Source organism: Triturus cristatus, chromosome 4_2 (genome assembly GCF_964204655.1).
Source record: "Triturus cristatus chromosome 4_2, aTriCri1.1, whole genome shotgun sequence".
In the NCBI taxonomy this organism is placed as follows: domain Eukaryota; kingdom Metazoa; phylum Chordata; class Amphibia; order Caudata; family Salamandridae; genus Triturus; species Triturus cristatus.
Genome location: NC_140586.1, coordinates 762092045 through 762111313, shown reverse-complemented (window position 1 = coordinate 762111313; position 19269 = coordinate 762092045). Strand labels below are relative to the sequence as shown.

Sequence of the window (19269 nt, the reverse complement as noted above, 5' to 3'; positions counted from 1 at the left end):
ATTATTTAAATATGAAGAAAAGGAACTGCATTGTATTGTTAACTGGGCAGCCTTCTTATGCCATTTCACATTATAACTGCTAAGGAGACACTGCTTGACGACTCAATTGAAGTGTCTATTTAAGTACATTTCACCAAGTAACTCTTACAAAACATAAATATGCTAGTTGCATCCTCGAACGAGCAGCTCTCAAAGACATCTCCATTACAATACGTTTGCAAGAGGAGTGGTTGCTCACATATTCAGGTGATCACCTGCCCGCATTGAAGACAAGCTTTTCGACAGATATGGTTAGACACAGTGGAAGTGGAAGAATTTAGGAGGCAACCTCTTTCGGTGCAAAGTCTCCTCAGTTTGAATGCTGAAAGTAGCCTTTGCCGAAATGATGCTCACCACAACCTCAACAACTAAATCATCATCGGCATCTCAGTGAGAAATGCGTGGAACCTGCCCTGACACAGCACAGGTTGGACTCGGCACAGATCACTAGCGGAAGGGAACACACGGACTTCTCAACACCCACTATGCTTTGCTTCTGAGATCAGCAGTGTGGTTTCTCATTGACAGTTCCTTATATTAAGCATAGTAAGAAAATGCTTAAGTGGTTAATGCTGCCTCACAAAAGGTGCACACTCTCACCAAAAGCAAGGCAGGGGGACCAACAGCCTGTGTTAACCGGCTGCATGTGAAGAGGCGGATGGGGCGCTATGAGAGACTCCAGCTCAGAACCTTACTTCACTTACCTGTAGGACAATAATGGTTGTTAAGTACCACCACCCCAACAGCTGTTACAGTCCGCAGGCGGGGGAAATATCGCTTAATTGACAGACTCCGACACGAAAAGATATGTTTGGGAGGAATGCGCACCTGGATAAAAACATATACATTATATGCTCATACCAGGTGTGGAGGACTAAGGTTTAAATACATGCCATGTTATTATGAGGCTCATGATCTATTACGATTGATCTGGTAAACAGTCTAAATATCGAGTTTTTAATTTCGACCTACAAAAATATCGAATTTGAAATATCGTAGGGACACAATATCGAAGTCAAGAATATTGACTACCTGAAGGTAAGAAATATCGTTTTTGTTAATATCGAAGTTAGTGATATCAATAGCAAAAATATCGATGTTACTAATCTCGATATTTATATTAGTGTTATGTATTTTATTATGTATTTTATATGTTTGTGTTTATATTTTTTGTTAATTATTGTACTAGTTTTAAAATATATGTATAACATTTTTAGAAGTTAGTAAAACAAAAATTAAAGTAACTTAAGCCTTTTAGTACCGTAGCGGGGTGTGAGTTTATAGGGGAATAGGGTGGGAAGTAATTTAATTGGAATTGTGTAATTATTTTTTTTTTTATTGGTATTGATAATTAGTTTTATGTTAAATAATTATTAATTGGTAATTATTTTTTATTAATTGGTAATTAATTTTTATTAATTTATTATTTGGTCATTCTATTAAGGGGCCGATTCCGAACCTGTATTTTTTTTTCCCGCCCGACTCGTATCGGTAAATTTTTCCATACAAATCGTACAATTCCCGTCCGACCCGTGAAGTACGATTCATACGGGAAAAATACAACTTTTCCCGATCCGATTTGTACGGATCGGCCCAATCCTTACAAATCAGATCGGGAAAAGTTGTACCAGACGGACCTGGACACTTTTCCATACAAATTGTAAAAATGCAGTCCAACCGTAGTAGTACGATCCGGACCGGCTTTCCGATTTACGATTTGTACGGAAAACGTCCCGTACACGGGGAATGCCATTACCCACTACGAAGCGAACTTTGTACGACTCGTATCCCGGGTAAAGTTGTTCCCGGATTGCGAGTCGTACAGGGGTACACCCCCATGCGTTGTGTATGTACGGTGCGTACCCCAACATCGCGTATGTACGGTGTGTACCCCAACATCGCGTATGTACTGTGCGTACCCCCAAGATTGCGTACCCCAACATCGCATACCCCAACATCGCATACCCCAACATCGCGTACCCCAACATTGCGTACCCCAACATTGCGTACCCCAACATCGCATACCCCAACATCGCGTATGTACGGTGCGTACATACGCGATGTTGGGGTATGCGATGTTGGGGTACGCAATGTTGGGGGTATGCACAGTACATACGCGATGTTGGGGTATGCACCGTACATACACAACGCACGGGGGTGTATGCCTGTACGACTCGTACCCCTGGTGACTCTGCTTTTACAGCTGTTTTTGGCTCCCGTAAGAAAAGAGCTGTACGGAGTGCCGTAGGGACGAATCGTACTTGCTGGGCTGGAAACCGCTGCTTAAATACATACAGACGTCGCGTGCAAGCTGTTCCGGATCAGAATCGTTGGTTTATTTTAGCTGTATGGTCTTTTGTACGATTTGTGTGGAAAGAGGCTTTCTGTACGAATCGTACTTCCTAGGTTGTAAGAAAAGTTTACCGTGTACGAGTTGTACGGGGAAAAACGCTCCATACAACGATTTGTACAGCCTTTTTCCAGGATTGGAATCGGCCCCTAAGTGTATTCATTTATTATTGAAGTGTGTTGTGAGTTTATAGGGCAATAGGGTGGGAAGTAATTTAATTGTAATTAAGTAATTATTTATTTTATTGTTGAGTATTGATAATTCATTTATTGTTAATTATTAATTGGTAATACCTTTTTAATAATTAGTATTTGTATGTTTTGGACATTAATTTTTTCATTAATTAATAATTGGTAATTAATAGTCATTAATTATTATGTATTGGTATTTATCAATAATTTATTGTTAATTAATTATTAATTGCTAAATATGTTTGAATAATTATTGGTTTTTGGTATTGGAAATTAAGTATTTTTTATTTTATTATCTGGTAATTGTTGAATATTATTTAATTGTATTTATCATCAATTTAATTGGTAATTATTAATTGGTAATAATTTTAAGTACTTATTTATTGGTATTGGTAATTAATTTATTGTTATTTAATAATTAAATTATTATTTATTAAAAAAAAATATTGTAATTATTTCTAAGTTATTTTTACCCCTACGCTATCCAACATTTTCCCTACTGTTGCACTCTCTGGAGTTGGAATAGTAATTTTAACATCTACGCTATCCAAGACTTTCCCTACTGTTGCACTCTCTGGAGTTGGAATAGAAATTTTAACCCCTACGCTATCCAAGACTTTCCCTACTGTTGCACTCTCTGGAGTTGGAATAATAATTTTAACCCCTACGCTATCCAACACGTTCCCTATTGTTGCACTCTCTGGAGTTGGAATAGTAATTTTAACCCCTATGCTATCCAAACTTTCCCTACTGTTGCACTCTCTGGAGTTGGAATAGTAATTTTAACCTCTACCCTATCCAACACTTTCCCTACTATTGCACTCTCTGGAGTTGGAATAGTAACTTTTACCGCTATACAACATTTTCCCTATTATTGCAGTCTCTGGAGTGGGAATAGTAATTTTTACCCCTATGCTATCCAATATTTACTGTTTTAATGTAGTGTATAATTTAACAATCTTAAAAAAAATGTGTTATATATATTTTTTATATTTTTATTTATATTATTGTTGTATGTGTATGTATGTATTTATAATTTATAAAATGTTTTTAACAATTTATAAGTTATTACAATAATTACTTGTAAATATTATTAAGTATATATATTATATTTTATATGTATATGTTTATTTATTTTTACATTATATGTATTACTTATAATTTTAAACATATTTTTAACTATGTTTATTTTAAATATATGTATGATTTACTTTATTTTACATTATTTAACATTAAAAAAACGATATTTTTAACAACGATATTTTTGACGATATTTTGTTTCCGATATTTTTGTTTTTACCATAATATAGATAGGACTTCGATATTCTTGACATCGATATTTCGGCTCCGATATTTTTGACGTCGGTATTTTTGACGTCGATATTCTGTCAGTGATTCGATTGATCTATCGCCTACATCGGACTACAGCTTCTCCTCCTCGAGATGACATACGGAGGGGTTATCCCCAATCTATTTATAAAAATCACTATCACCTTCATTGGACACACTCGTGAATAGAGCCTTGTTGGCCTGCTGAAAAAACGAACACAAGAAACGTGGAACTGACCCCTTAGTACACCATTCTGTCCCCATATGCAAAAAGGATGAAATATTCCTTGGAGGATCATCGATCCACTGGATGGAGTAGAGAGCCAGGAAGATCTCAATTCTTGACCAGTTGTTCACTTATGGATCCCATATGCTACCTTTGTGTACTGAATTTGGCCAGAGCTAGCCACCATATGGCAAGTCTGTCAACTGTCACAATGTTTGTGACAACATCTATGTCTCTTTTCTACGGACGACCACTACCCCCTATTCAACAGTTTATAAATGTGTTGGGGGGAGGGGCATCGGAATGGGGGTAATTTCAAAGTTGTGGTGTCAGGATTATAAACAATATTAATAATCATTTATACTCTTCACATGTTGAATATATGCCTGGATTACAGTAGCAGGATATATTAAAAAGCACATATTACCCTAAAGACTGGTTGGCCCAAATTGCAATCACATAACAGGTTTATAAGAGAAACAACTTAAATGAATGTATTTCAAGAAGCTGCACAATTGGTACTGGTCTCACCTTAGCCTGCAATAGGCATGCCTTCTCCAGCATTCGGACTGCTTGAGATATAACCAATCAGGGCGTAACGTACTATGCATTCTGTGGACCTGCTTTAACATTACACCATACTGGATTGGCATTTGGAGTACGCTAGTTGGCTCCATATTATCCCATCAGTACACAGAGCCCTATTTCACAGTATGTTGGATATCAACAGACCTTTGTCTCATAATAAAAGCTGTCTGGTAAGTTTCTTTCCAGCACCCAGGAAATGCATAATAAAACACTGGAGATTAGTGGAACTGCCTCCTCTAAACAATGATTAGCAGAACTATTCCGAATTGCCTACTGCGAACACATTAGTCATAGGGTCAATGATCAAACTGGCATCTTGGACACATATGGGGACTCTTTAGGCAACATGAAAGCAAATCCTGAAGTCTAAGTTCCTGACACACTAGCCTTGGAGAAATGCATTGGAGTTTTCTATTAATACGCTTTGTGCCAATTGAGGATAAATGGTTAGTAGGTGGACTGCTTACAAATTATGTATTTAAGTCTAGTGCCATTTTTCCAGGTCTATGCTCAACTCCCCTTGAACAGACTGATGGTTCACAGCAATCCATTCGTATAAACCTATGATTTTCTCTTCAGTAAAATGCACGTTATCCCTATAGTCCATTTAAGACGGTTGTAGCAGAATAGCTTATGTCGAGGGAGAAGCAGGTCTTTCCAGCCCTAGTAAAATTATTGTTCTGTATTTTTCATTTGTTTTCTGTATTATGTTTTAGGTTTCTTGATTTATAATGGCTGATACCCTTGCCTCAGTTCGCCTCTGAACTAACATAAGTTCCCATTTGTCGGCTGGTCTCATCTGTAAAGGCTCCCTGTAGTAGACTATTTGGTTGTGCAGGTATGCTCACGGTAATGGTTTCATGTTTATCAGTGAACAGTGGTTTCCAGATTCCGTTTTATATTATTGTGTGTGTACTGACAATAAACTTCAAAAAAAGAATGGGTTGTTAAATTTAGCTGCAGAAAAAAACAATGCTGGAAAACCTGTCATATGTGACAATTTTTATAAGAATACAGGGGTTAGGTTTACAAAGCACGTTTAGAGATTATTTAGCTTATCTAAAAATAATATTTTTGTATTCGATTTTTTACTTACCACCAGTTACCCAACTATAGGTATCCATGGATCCCAGGGGTCCAAAAGCACGCTGGTGTGAGCCAGGAGAGTGCTATAGATTTGCAACAATGCTGCTCTAAGGGCTTCAGTCTGTTGCATAATCTGTTGAATTAACCTCAGCCACTGACTGGATGTAGTGAGTCCAGTTTGCTTTCTTGCAATTCCACTTTGACTTCTTCCAAGATATAGACCATGATGAGGAGTGGTCACAAGAATAGCCCCATGATCAGGAGCAGGAGTGGGATTTCTGTGACTTCCTTTGTTGCTCGGTGACATTCAGTTTCACTTCACCTTCCGCAATCACCTTCAGATTCATAAAGGGACACTAGTCGCAGCGAAGCCAAACACCACTGGCGGGGGTCTATCACAGACATCTGTTTTCCACAGTTCCTACAAGGTTTAAGCCCCTTAGTTTTAGGAGGGGCACAGTTCCCTTGCACACTGGAAAAAAATTATTTGAAGAAAAAAAACTTACCAACTGACGTGAAACACAGGGAGGAAGCTCTGGATCCTCATATGAAGGCGTGGGAAGAAAGCAACTTACAATGGTGAGTAGGGGTGGCGCTTATACGCTACTCCATAGTCATTTCCTGGCAGAGTGAAGGGGCTGCACAGTGCCATCTGGGCATTGGAGGAATACTCTTTAAATCTTACAGATCCAGTCTGGCACCTGGAGATATTCTCAAGGGGAGGAAGCTGTGCTTAGAAGTATCTACCAAAAAATGTTTATTTCTTTCCACTGCAGAATACAAGAGGTTAGAGGTCCTCACAGACTTGCATCACCAGCAGGAAAGCAGTGCCAGCAAGTTGTTGATTTTCAAGGAGAACTTATAGCATTTTGAAGTTGACAGCATATAGGTTGAAGAGTACAGGGGGAAAGTACAGAACAGTATTTTTTTTTAAATGTCAAGGATAGACTAAATCGCAACCAGGGTAGGCAGGGACCATCCACGCTGCATTAAAAGGAAGAACATTTTTAAGGTGTTTGGATGCCTCTGACAAATATCTGTTCTCTATTGCAGCTCTAAGAAGCGATGACTGCCAGTCTTTGTCTTTAATCAACAACGTAATTCTTAAAAGGGCTGTTAAAATGCTGTGATTGTTCTTCGTGTTCCTGTGGTCACGTGCTCCGCTAACCTTGTGTTATGGAAGTGGCTTTAGCAGCGGTTGTTCGAAAAGTATTTTTTTAAATGGTCTTTTTGGCTTTGAGGTCAGTTTTAGTCAGCCAAGATGAAGGCAGTGTAGATTATAAATGACACACCTTTTTGGAAATGTGATGAGTTGGTGGGCATATTCTTCAATAATCAGAAACCAATTTTGTTGGTGTTTCGGTCTTGATTCTCCCTTAGAGCACATTTTACTATTTCGAGGGGTTTACATTTACCTTATTCTCCTACAAGAATCTCCCCAACCAGTGACTGTCACGTTCTGGGGTAGCTAGATTTCCTCATTCTCTTCAAACCCAACTTGCCATAGCCATTCTCCTTCCAATGACTTGGCTCTCTATCTGGATCTTAGGTGACCGGTATGATATTTAATTTGTGTGTAGCGCCTATATTCTTTCTTATGCCTTTTGAGAATTAGGCTACAGGCGGATTCTAAATGTGATCCTGCAGATGTCATAGACTAATCTGCCGAGTTCTGAACAACAACTTTCTTGTTGCCTATTTAGACAGTCCCCTGGGAAGGAGACATGAGGGGGACATATGCAAATCTGGCCTAAAATCTAGTTTTAGTTCAGCAATGGGGCCTATGCTTGAAAGCTTCTCTTGCACGGCAGCTTGAGTTCATAAACTGTACTGTTAGTACAGTTACAATGTATGGGGGAAACAGGAGCAGGAGGTCTGTAAGCATGTTTGTCAGCTTGTTTGGTGTGTGATACAAGAACTAAGTGGTAATGTGTTGAATACTTGCCAGTAGTCTTTGCTAAAACATCATCAGTCCTAATTTCATTCCCTCCCATCCCCCTGTGGAGCCACTGGCTTCAATTAAAGTGTTTAGGCTTCATTTCTGGGAAAAGGGTCAAAATTGTCAAGCGAGGGCCTAAGTTCCAGACATGATTTTGCCATTATAAGGGACCAGGTGTGACGAAGACTGCACTGAAGGTCCATTGAAGATCACCCGTACACGCAGTAACGTAAGGCAAAATGATGTGTACCGGTGTGTGTTGTGGTGACGGGACCCCTAAGATTCCTGTATGTCACTAACATTCATGGGTCTAAGGCTGAATGGGGGGGGGGGGCTGTAGAAGTGAGTACAGTCTCAAGAGAAGTATGAAGAAAGTGTTCATTGAAAGAGTTGTGATGGTATGGTACCACCACCAAAGAGGGTGGCACCGAGGAACAGCTAATGGGCCCAAAAGGTTCTTGGACAGAGTCATAGGAGCTAGTGTAATGAGAGGAACTAGAGGGATCTGTGAATTTGCATCAAGAGAAGTCAGGAAATGAGCAGCAATTCTTATCGGCAGTAGAATATTTCTATATACAAAGGAATTGCTTGGGGACATAAACAAACTAAGCAAGTGGGATTTTGGAAGGCAAGAAAAATGGTAATGCATTGTGAGGCTCCCAGAGATGCAGCCGCTGGCTCTGGCATACATACGATTTCGCTCACCGCAGATTTGGGACAAAACATAGGAGCAGCAAGAATAGGAAAGGCAGCAGGAGGAATGCAAAAAATAAAACGACTATGTCTTGCAAAACAGAGACAAAAAACAGCTATTTTTCGTTATTTGCTTAAAGGGCAATGCTGACCCTATTTTCAAAGTCTCAACAGGGGTAATCGTAACCCAGAAAGCTTAGCGAACAGGTTTAGGATGCCATTTTTATACTGATGCATTTGTAAAGCTTTTTCTCCCCTCAAGGTTGCTTTTCTTCATATGATTCGCAGGACTTTGTACAGCGTCCACCCCGAGGAGAAGCTTGTTTCAAAGATAACTTACTTGAAATTATCATTTCTCTAGGAGAGGAAATCTTCCTTGCCATAAAATATTCTGCGCTCCTTTCAAATCCTCTCTTGCTGCTTTCAATCCGAACGTCAATTTCTTTCAAGTACGATTAATGGAGCTAGAACACTGCTTTGTGTGCTCTGGAAGGAACTGAAGGGGCACTCCAAGGATGTACGCACAGCAGCCATGGAAGGGCCTGATCTTTGTCACTTAAAGTGGCTGACATAAAAAGTTTAGATTACATTTAATAACGTGCTCCAGATGAACCTGTGACGTGATCTAGAAAATGGATATCATTCAAAACCAAGAGTGAGTTCCAAAGAAAAGGGTACAACACCCTCCCTTAAGACGCTAGGAGATCTTGACTAACAGGTGCCTTAACATAAAATTGAAGGAACTGAGGAGGTCCAAGATTATAGAGCAGTTTTGCCTTGCTTTTTGAGGCCCTGCACCTGCCACTCAAAATCGTTACCATTAGTTTTCTGCTCGCTCCCAGACTTCACCTAGCCATCAGTGCCCCATTCTCAAGTAAGAGAGGTGTGGCACAGTGGACAGAGCGGCAGACCCCAGAGAGTGGGGCTCACGGTTCGATCCCCGGCACTGGCTGCAGCTAAGCTCATCATGTGACTCTAGGCAATAGCTCACTTAAGCTCCCCGACGACCACCTGCGCCTTGAAAACCATACGTGATGATATGTTTGCGCTTTACAAATATGAATTATTCTTCCCTTTCTCTCCCCGTCATCACATCCTCCACTAGTCTGTGCCTGCACACACTTTGCCTCCTGTGCTCACTTAATCTCCTTGCTTCCTCTTCACTTTTTTCTGAATAGTATTGTATTGTATTGCAGCACTTAAATAGCACTTACTACCCCTTTGTGGGCGCTGAAGCACTTGCCTACATGAGGAGAACGCTAAACTATGTAAGGTGTGTGGTTTTCAGAATGTTGACTCTGTTTTGAAACTGTGTGGGAAGATTCCATGTCGTGTGTGATGCCCACCAAAGTGCTGTTATCGTGTTATGTGACGCAGCGCCTAGCAGTGTGTTGGGTGGCGAAGTGTGAGTGACAGACTAGCAGTTTTATGTTTTTCAGCATGCTGGTAGCTTTGAACAGCTCTGTAGGTGCCTTTATGGTATTTCTATGATACAAAGCAAAAACCAAAGGAAATGATGGACGGAGTGTTGAACATTGCAAGCACTCACCCCCAGTCAACTGATCTGGGTTTAATCCATCACCGTTCTTTAGCCCACTCTGCCACCCCAGTTCAGACATGGGCATATGCAAATCAGTCTGACCCTGTGCCTCATGGGAACAGTCCAGCCCGAACTGGGGTGGCGCTCGGGCTAAAGAACGGTGATGGATTAAACCCAGATCAGTTGACTGGGGGTGAGTGCTTGCAATGTTCAACACTCCGTCCATCATTTCCTTTGGTTTTGATTTCTATGATACAGTCAGCTTATGCATGACAGCTAGACCTCTTCCAGTTCTGACAATATGATTTTTGTTAATGATTCGAAAATTAGGAGGGACGGCTTTGTGTAATTGGGAGTGGAGTCTTTGCTGAGCGAGGGTTTTGTTATGATGGTGAGGAGCAGTGTTGTTTCTGATATCAGGTCAAAGAGGTTAAAGCGATTTTGCACTGGATTGTCCTGTCTAGGATTGTGTGTATGGTTGTGATGATGAGCTGGTACGGCTGGAGGAAGAGCGAAGTGCATAGATCTATTGGAGTGGGCATTTTTATCATCCTATAGCAGAGTGCCTCTTTGAGCTGTAAAGAAGTGGTCAGATTGTAAAGATGTTTGCAACATGCAGTGGTGGACTACGTTAAAGTACTCGAAAACTGGTTACCTGCTCCCATTTGGAAATTACAGCTTATTGAATGTAATAAGGGAACTCCAATGTTATTCTATGGAACAGACAGGCCTTGCAGTGACATATCTCTCTGTTACTCTATCAGTTACTACATGCCTGTTCTTTTGGTGATGGCTGTTTTTTTTCGCTGTATAGTGCTGGTGATGGCCAACCCTCATAGAATATATGTCTTATGTGATTTGAAGAGGCATACATTACAGCTTGTTGCTGATCACTCTGCATTATGATTTCAGTATTGAGGGCCATAACTGTTATATGAGGATGTACATAACTATATGATGCCACTGTGAACCATAGGTCAGATCTTCATTGCTTGCCTGCATAACAAGAGCAGGTTGTGTAGTTTGTAATTCGTCATTGTAAGCAGAGGATTGCGCTTGATGGTGCAACTGTTTCTTTGGCTCAGTTGCTAGGGTGTGGGTAATGCAGGTATCTAAGACATAGTCATGTTTTCAACTGTATTCAGAAATGTATATGCTTCTGGGTGCTTCTTATGCTGGCTGGTAGTGAGTTCCATTGTTTGGCGGCTTGTATTGAGAAAGCATGCCTCCTACAGATTTCTTATGGTAAAGCAGTATGACGAAAAATGATGGAAAACTGGAGCACAGAGTTCTGTTTGGTTTGCATTGCTTGAATTTAACTTGTAGGTAATAGCTGTCCTTTTCCTTGGGAGGCTCTGTACACAATACAGAGTGACTGCCTTGAACCTTGCCCTTCTACCTGAATGTAGCTAGTGGTGTGATTGCAGGCCTGGAGTCATGCATTCTCTTGGGTGAAGGCAGAGAAGAAGCCTTGCAGTATCATTTTGGATGAGTTGTATTTTGCATACAATGAAAGCGGTGCACCATGGTATAGCTTTCTGGCATGGTCGAGCTTGGAGATGAGGAGTGTGAGGATGGCTTGCTGTTTATACTAGTGTGCATGGTATATGACGTATGATGATAGGACATTGTTTTCATTGTGTAGAAGGTACTCTTTGTGATGTTATTACCAAGCGTTATCAAGGATAGGCACAAATCCTTGGTTACTCCAGGGTTTCTACCTTCTGTTGATGTTATTGGAGGAGCTACAAGTTCCTTAGTCCTTATGAAAGAAAGCTGGTAGTTTTGCTACTTCCAAAGGTCGTAATCATTCTTTGTGGTATTGAGCTTTAGATGGCTAGTCATCATCCATGTGCTTATAGCACGAAGGCAGTCATTGTTTTGTGAATTGTAGAGGTCTTCAGGGATATCCACGTTTAAATGATTTTGGTGTCCCCTCAAAGTTGTAACAGGCGAGGTTGTACGATTTCATCAGCTTTCATAACATGTTTAGGTAGATATTGATGAATAGAGGAGATATGATGGACCCCTGAGGAACACCACAGCGTTCTGTGTGAGGAGGCGATGTGAAACAAAGTAGGTAGACCACACTTTGTCTGTGGAAATAAAAAGCAATACATTTTGAAGAAATGTCAAGGATTCCATTTCTTTGCAGTAGGATACGGTGGTGGACAGTGTCGAATGCAACTGAGCAATTGAGAAGTAATAAAGCAGTAACTCCATTTTCGCCCACTTTGAGTTTTAGATCATGCCAGATGGATATGATGTCTGACTCTGTGTCCCTGCCAGGTCTGAAACCGGGGTGTTGGTCTAACAGTAAGCTATAACGTTCGTTAAACAGGTGAGCAAACACTTGCCCCTCAATTTTTTTCTCTCCTTAGAATGGCCCATTTAATATGGGACTGTAGTTTGCTGGGTCAGAGAGGACAATGTTTTTTTTCTGAAGAGAGGTTTTATTAAGGAACTTTTGAGTTCAGGTGAAATGAACCTAATTCCATGGACTAGTTGAGTAGGCATTTGGCTACCACCCCTGCACAGGTTGAGTGGAGGATATCTTTAAAGATTTGGTGGCTCTGGGACTGAAGGGGACCCTGATGGTCTGTCAGGCTGCAATGAAATATATAGAGGAAATCTTTATGTGATAAGGTACTGAGGGTATTCACTGTTGTATGATTATTAGTGTCTTTTTCTGTGGCGATTATGTCATGTGTTGTGTGTGTTCTCCTTCACGTGACTTTCAATCTTTGTAATTTTTTAGATCAATTCAGTGGCGTTTTTTGTCACAGAAGAATTGTGATCATTGTGCGTCTGTGATTAGATACTGGATTGTGGAATTCTGTTAGAATTTTAAGGAGTTCCTTAGAAGAGCAATCTGTTTCAGTTATGTGTGTGTCTTCTTGTCATACTGATGTCACTTTTGTAGGCTCTGTTATTGTGCTGCAGTGAGCTTTTGTCTGTTTCATCTCCTGATTTTCATTGTAGTATGCAGAGTTGTGTTTTCATTCTTCTGATGTTGTCATTAACCTATGTACTGAAAAGGTGGTGTGTGGGGTTCAATATTTATACTTGGGCCTTTCTTTATAGTGGGAGAAGCTTCTAGAGGTTTCCCTATGAAGTCCCCAGGCATCCTGCCTTTCCTGTTCTGGCTCCAGATTAACTACAGGGGGGCATGCAGTCCTTTGTGTAGAGGCAGGATGCGGCCCGTCCAAGTATAAGTAGGGGTGTGTCAAGCTCTGCCCTCCCAACCTGCCAGTGATGGCCCATCCAGACACACCTAAGCTCTCTATTGTGTGTGACTGGCTAGGAGAAATATACAAAGCCCAACTGTCAGCTACACCCAGTCAGGTGACCCAGAGACAGGCTGTTGGCACAAAATGGCTGAGGCAGGAAAATACCAACTTCAAAAAAGTGGCATTTTTAGAATTGCAACTAAGACAAAAAAAATGAACTGGTTACCTGCTCCCATTTGGAAATTACAGCTTATTGAATGTAATAAGGGAACTCCAATGTTATTCTATAGAAGAGGCAGGCCTTGCAGTAGTGAAAAACGAATTTAAGAGTTTTTTTACTACCAGAACATGTAAAACTTTAAAGTACATCTCCTACTTTTTAAATACATTGCACCTCGTCCTCTGGGCTGTCCACGGCCTAACCTAGGGGTGATTTGTGTGCATTTAAAAGTAGGTTTGGGATTGGCAAAGGGTTTATTTGCCAGGTCGAAATGGCAGCTTAAAACTGCACAAGCAGATTGAAATGGCAGGCCTGATACGTGCTTAAAGTGCTACTTAAGTGGGTGGCACAGCCAGTGCTGCATGCCTATTAGTAGCTGTTGCCTCGAAGATTCCTCGGGAGCGGATCGATGCCAAAAGGGGTCCACCTCTCGACAGCCCCAACCCTGAATGCTGTTAAAGCACAGGAGAGCGGGATGGTCAAGCGGGGGAAGGAAAGGATGGGAACAGCAGGGAGGGAGATCTGAAAAGAAAAAGACACTAAAACATTAGCCTCCTGGCCCTCAATGGAGGTGACTCCAGCTTGTTGGAATATCGTATCTAACACACCTGTAAATCAATAAAACTCTTGTTCTCCAGGTGTAATCATCCTGGACTTCACACAATCAATAATAGGTTCTGTATGCCACTATGGTTTCTATGGAGAAAAGGAGACCTGGTAAGTACTTGCACCCTTCACAGCTCAACCATGCAACAACTCCCAGCCTCGCCCGGTAACCATACACACCAGAGCCAATGCCGTGCTTCTCGTCACAGGGGAAGAGCAGACTGCCGCCTCTTAAACCCCCTGTTAAAGCATACAAGGAAAGGTGAGTTAAAATACGTCTTTCAACTCCATGAATGTTGCTCTGATCACAGGGTTACAATGCCTCAACAGGGGTACTGGTTCCTAATCCCCTAACCCCCTTAAGAATTGCATTGGTATTTCAAGTTAGTTTACAATGTTTCCGGTACTCAGCACACAGGAATACGAGCAATGCCTGTAGCGTACGACTTTGCCAAGAGCAACGCGTTCTTCCGCGTTAATGTCACGAGAGCCGGTCGGCTCACAAGGTTCTCGATGGTGCAGGTGCACCCTTACCCTACACGGGTGGTCTGTAGATCTGGGAATCGAATAGCTGCTTAGAAGTTCTCGGCTGCATCCAGGAATAACCAGCAGCGAAGGAAACGCCAAGCGGCGTTTTGAACAGGAGCCGCTTCCGGGTTACGCCCACGTGATCGGCGTCAGTAACGGCGAGCTGAGTAACCTGGGAACTGTAGTCCTGCTGCCTGGCGCATGTTCTGTCCGGGCTGTCCGTCTCTGTTATTTCTCTCAAGTCGCCCCCACCACTCGGTCAGCCATCCCCAAAGGGCCTTTGCTTTGATTTCTTGTCGTATGCCCCCACCACCTCTCCGCGAGGTCAGAGGTTTACACGGTACGCTCGATGTTCGGGGGGGGAGGAGCATAACAGTAGCATTTAGTTTACAGGCCCTGGGCACAGGTATTGCCAGAGTTACTAGGGTTTACAAGTACATTAAATATGCCAATTGGGTATAAGCCAATTCTGCCATCTTTTCAGGAGAGTCCACAAGCACTTTTGCACTGGTTAGAAGTGGTAAAGTGTGCAGAGTCTAAAAGTTAGCAAAAACAAAGCCAACAAACAGGAGGGTTGAAGGCAAAAAATTAGGGGGAAAGCCACGCCAAGGACGCCAGGTCTAACAGAGGTTTACTGCGCTTGCGGCTTTTGGTAAAGGTGCATGGGAGGTTGTTTGTTTAAAGAAAGTGACACTTTGAGATATGTGTGTGTGGGCTGATTTTGGTGGGCGGTGGCGTTGTAATTGCGGTGTTGTCTGGTGATCTGTGTAGAGTGTGGTGAGTTTTGGTGGGGAGGTATGAATGGGGATCCTTGTGATCACAAATTCACGCCTTCACTTGACTTTTAGTTTCCTTCTGGCAAGTGACATTGTGTTTGTAGCTTATTTGGGTTGTGGTTGTTGAATTGTTATATTGTTTATGATAGGTTGTGTAGTGTTGGGGTATTGGTTGTTTTTGTTTTGCAAAACGTTAGATGGATGATAGGGAGATTTTTTTTTAGTCACAGTTACTAAGTGTTAGGGGTGTACAATTTGTGAAGGTGGAGATTTAGGGATTATTAGTTGAGAAAGATTTTGTAAGTGGGAGGTTGCTTACCTGAAATGCTTATGGTGGAGATGCAGAGTTTCTGGCCCTATGCCCTTTTCAGACCCTAACAGGCAAAACCCTTAACCTGTCGTCCTTTACCTGGAATCCCCGAGATAAATAGCCCTATTTTAATAGCCCTAGTGATCAGGTAACCTTGAACCAATTGAACCCCAGCTCTAATTGGAAAGAAAGGAAAATCTACACTTTCAGTTCAAAGCAGCTCGATCCACTTTTTGCCCAAACACATTCCAGTCGCATTAGCGCAGCTTATTTTGACAGCGTTGTGCATGCAGTAGGGTCTTAACCCAGAGACCAAGTACAAACCAGTGGATTACTGGGAGGCGGAGTTTCGCTTATAAATTTAATAAAGATAACTAAATAAATTAAGAAACGACACTTAAAAATAAGCAACTTACTTTTCTATGAGGGAATCTTCAATGATATTATTAACACTTGACAGAAAAGAAAGCTATTCCCCACCAGTAGGCAATGGGAAAGCCACGAGAATGGCACTTTAGGGACCAGAAATAAGATGACCTGAACGTGATTTATCAGAGAAGCTCGACCCATTTCACCCTGAAGGTTGAGTCTAAATAGCACGGTCTTGCAAATTTATAGATTAATGGCCAGTTAAATGCTCTATAAAGTATGCCAATATGGATATTAATGAGGAGTGTATTAACAAACTCGCCTATAGTGAAATGGCCTGTTGGCATTCTAGTTACATTTATATAAAGTTCAATCAGTCATGTTGTGGAATCTTCAGATTTTCCTAAGCATGTGTGGTAAGCAACATAACTGATTACACTTTCTCATCCAATTTTTGTTTTGTTAAAACAATCAAGAAAGGTCCTTTCTCCAAGCAGGCATGAAAGGCACCTCTGCTGGGAAGACGGATTATAAATCAGATAACTAATTTAAATGAAAACCGATATTAATTCCATCAGAAGGAAGCATTGTTGCCTTAAAGCAACCTAGCTCACATGGAAGCTAATGAAAACACAAGTACGGTATCTCATTAACTTAAAGGACCTTTGGCCCCATTAGCTTGGAGAGAAAATTATTCCTATGCTATCTACTGATGGATACAATTTTTTAATGTTACATTGACATGCTTTATGAATTAAATTATGAAAAAGGTTTCAGAAGGATTTTCCTGTGAATTGTGATGGATGTGTGAATTCTAGCGAATTCAGGAATCCAGATGTTGTCAAACAGAATAGCAACTATATATATATGTTCCTTATCATGACTTGGCGTTGATGGACATCTCCCAAGACTAGATGCAAAATCTTTTTCAACTTGAAAGGTTAAAAGAATCTAGAAAAAAAAATGATAACCGGGAATCAAGTTCAACTGTTTTGAGGTATTGAGGAGCGAGACTTCAGAGACTTAAGAACATGTGTTAGAGCCTGGACAGGAGATCAGGCCTGCAAAGCAATATCAGATGTGGTTCTTCTGAGAGCCGAAGTGGGCGCAGGAACCACAGCAAACCCTGATGAAATCAGGATTATTCTGGTCTTGAAACACTTTACCCGGATCAACAACTCCGACATTCACTAAATTGCTATAAGAGCATGAAGAAAGATGTACAGAAATGACATTACCCCACTCTGTCTCTTCCCATCTGAACACATATATTCTACATTTGGTGCTTTCTGCACTGCATTTTGGGATGTTGGGTCAGCCAGGTTGCCAGTACAGATTCTCCTCTCTGAGAGGGTGCTGCATAGCAACTCGGTTGTCTTAATTTCTCAGATTCAGGAATATGTTCACATCACTTTTCACAAGCTTAAATATTTTGAAGGGCCCTTTTGAATAACAATTGGCATTAAATTACAAAATGCCTGTAGATAGACACTACAAAGTTTGAGAATCTGTGATCGTAAATATAGATGTTGATTTTCAGTGATTACAACAAAGATATTTCAATTTAACTGAGTTATGTTAAAACAAAACGCGAGCAGATGTGTCATCGAAAGTCATGCGTGTACTTCATATTAGCCCTCCATTGACACTCGCACCCTCAATGCTTTTATTTCCACATAGTAATGTGGTATACATGCATTGGTACTAGACAAGCAGGATGGCAAGTGGGTAGAGATTAAAGAAACACAACATTACTTTCCTGAAACCAAGTAGCCAAGGTATTTTATATATTCATATGATGTGCACAGTTATGACTCCTGCTGGTTTGCGATGATAACTACAAATGAGTGAATCTGGCACTAAATAGGTCTTGTAGCTTCTTTACACTCAACCTCTCTCAAAAAACTGAAATGTAAACCTGTAAATTCCTGGCATTCAGTCTTTATCCCCGAATTAAGAGTAGTTTCACTATCCCAAACCTTGCGAGAGGAACTTGTGACAGGAAGTGATACACATATTCTCCTTGATGTACTCTTGAAACACATGGGACTTCGCCCAGGCAACAGTTTGAGATTCTGATTGATAAAACACCATCATTTATCCAATTTCCTCCCATTCCACTCTATCAAGTTTCTTAGCTGGGAGAACTGGTAGGTGAAGGACCCCAAGACCACCTCGACTAGGATTCCTAACACGTCTTCCAGCTCTGTATAGGGGTCTTCCCTCACCAGACACACGCATTACAAACCACAGAAGCCACATAATGTCACTAAAGTTCTTAAGTAAAGGACAGTCTGAAAGTTACAATTCTAGGAAGGATAGGATTTTTAAATCCAGCTATACTCCCTCCCTACCAGTGACAACATACAAGAACATAAGGATGGCAGTTTTAATGAGGGCTGCTATACTCTCAACAGTAGAGACTCGTAAGTTGGAGGTTTACCTAATACCCATAAAATGAATGCCAAATGTTATCAAACAGAAGGTGGTGGTGGGGGCACCTCTATGGTTGTCAGTAGTCAGGCTCCCACCCAGGCCAGTATGAATAATTGGCTTTACCCAGATTGATATGAAATCCAGACAGTGCTTGAAAGACTTCAGCTTGGCTATGAGTAAGGAGCACGCAGGTTTCATCAAACTAACCAGAATGACATTATAGAAAGCTTGACCTTGAACATGTCATGCCACAACTAGACTCCATTTATGGTCTTCATTTCACTTGATCTTTTGAAGCTGTTGTTTTAGAAAGAGGGCGAAAAGCAGGGGGTAGAAAGGGCAGCCCTGGAGAGTACCCCCCAAATGACCACATCCTCCGTAAGGTGTACATTCACTCTAACATTTGCTTTTGGTTCAACACTTGCCGACCCTGAATGCCTGTAAGGCATCTAATATAGTGCCCCAGACGTCTCTGTTGAACATTTTCTTAGAGTCAACAGAGATCAGTACAGCATCTCGCTCTCTGCTGTGCAATATCAGCGCGAGGCTGCCTTCTTTGTATTATCGCTGCAGTTACAACCATGCATGAAACCAGGCTGATCTGCATGTATTAGCACCAGTAGATCCCCATCTGGTCGGTTTGCCCAGATTCTTGCGCTCATCAATGCATCTGGAATGAACAATGATGAGGGTTGGTATAAGAGCACAGCCAGGTAGTGCTCTACCCGGCCTCACAGAATCCATTACACAATTCAGTCAATGAGGTGACTATCCTGGGGACAAAGGTTTTTGTTCAATGTGCTGAAAAGATGT

At 41.3% G+C, this 19269-nt stretch overlaps 1 protein-coding gene across 2 annotated transcripts in view; it reads right to left on the bottom strand.

Moving 5' to 3' along the window:
• LOC146835003 (spermatogenesis-associated protein 6-like) overlaps positions 1 to 19269 on the bottom strand; it is a 352234-nt gene that overhangs the window by 242551 nt on the left and 90414 nt on the right. The window lies entirely within an intron of this gene.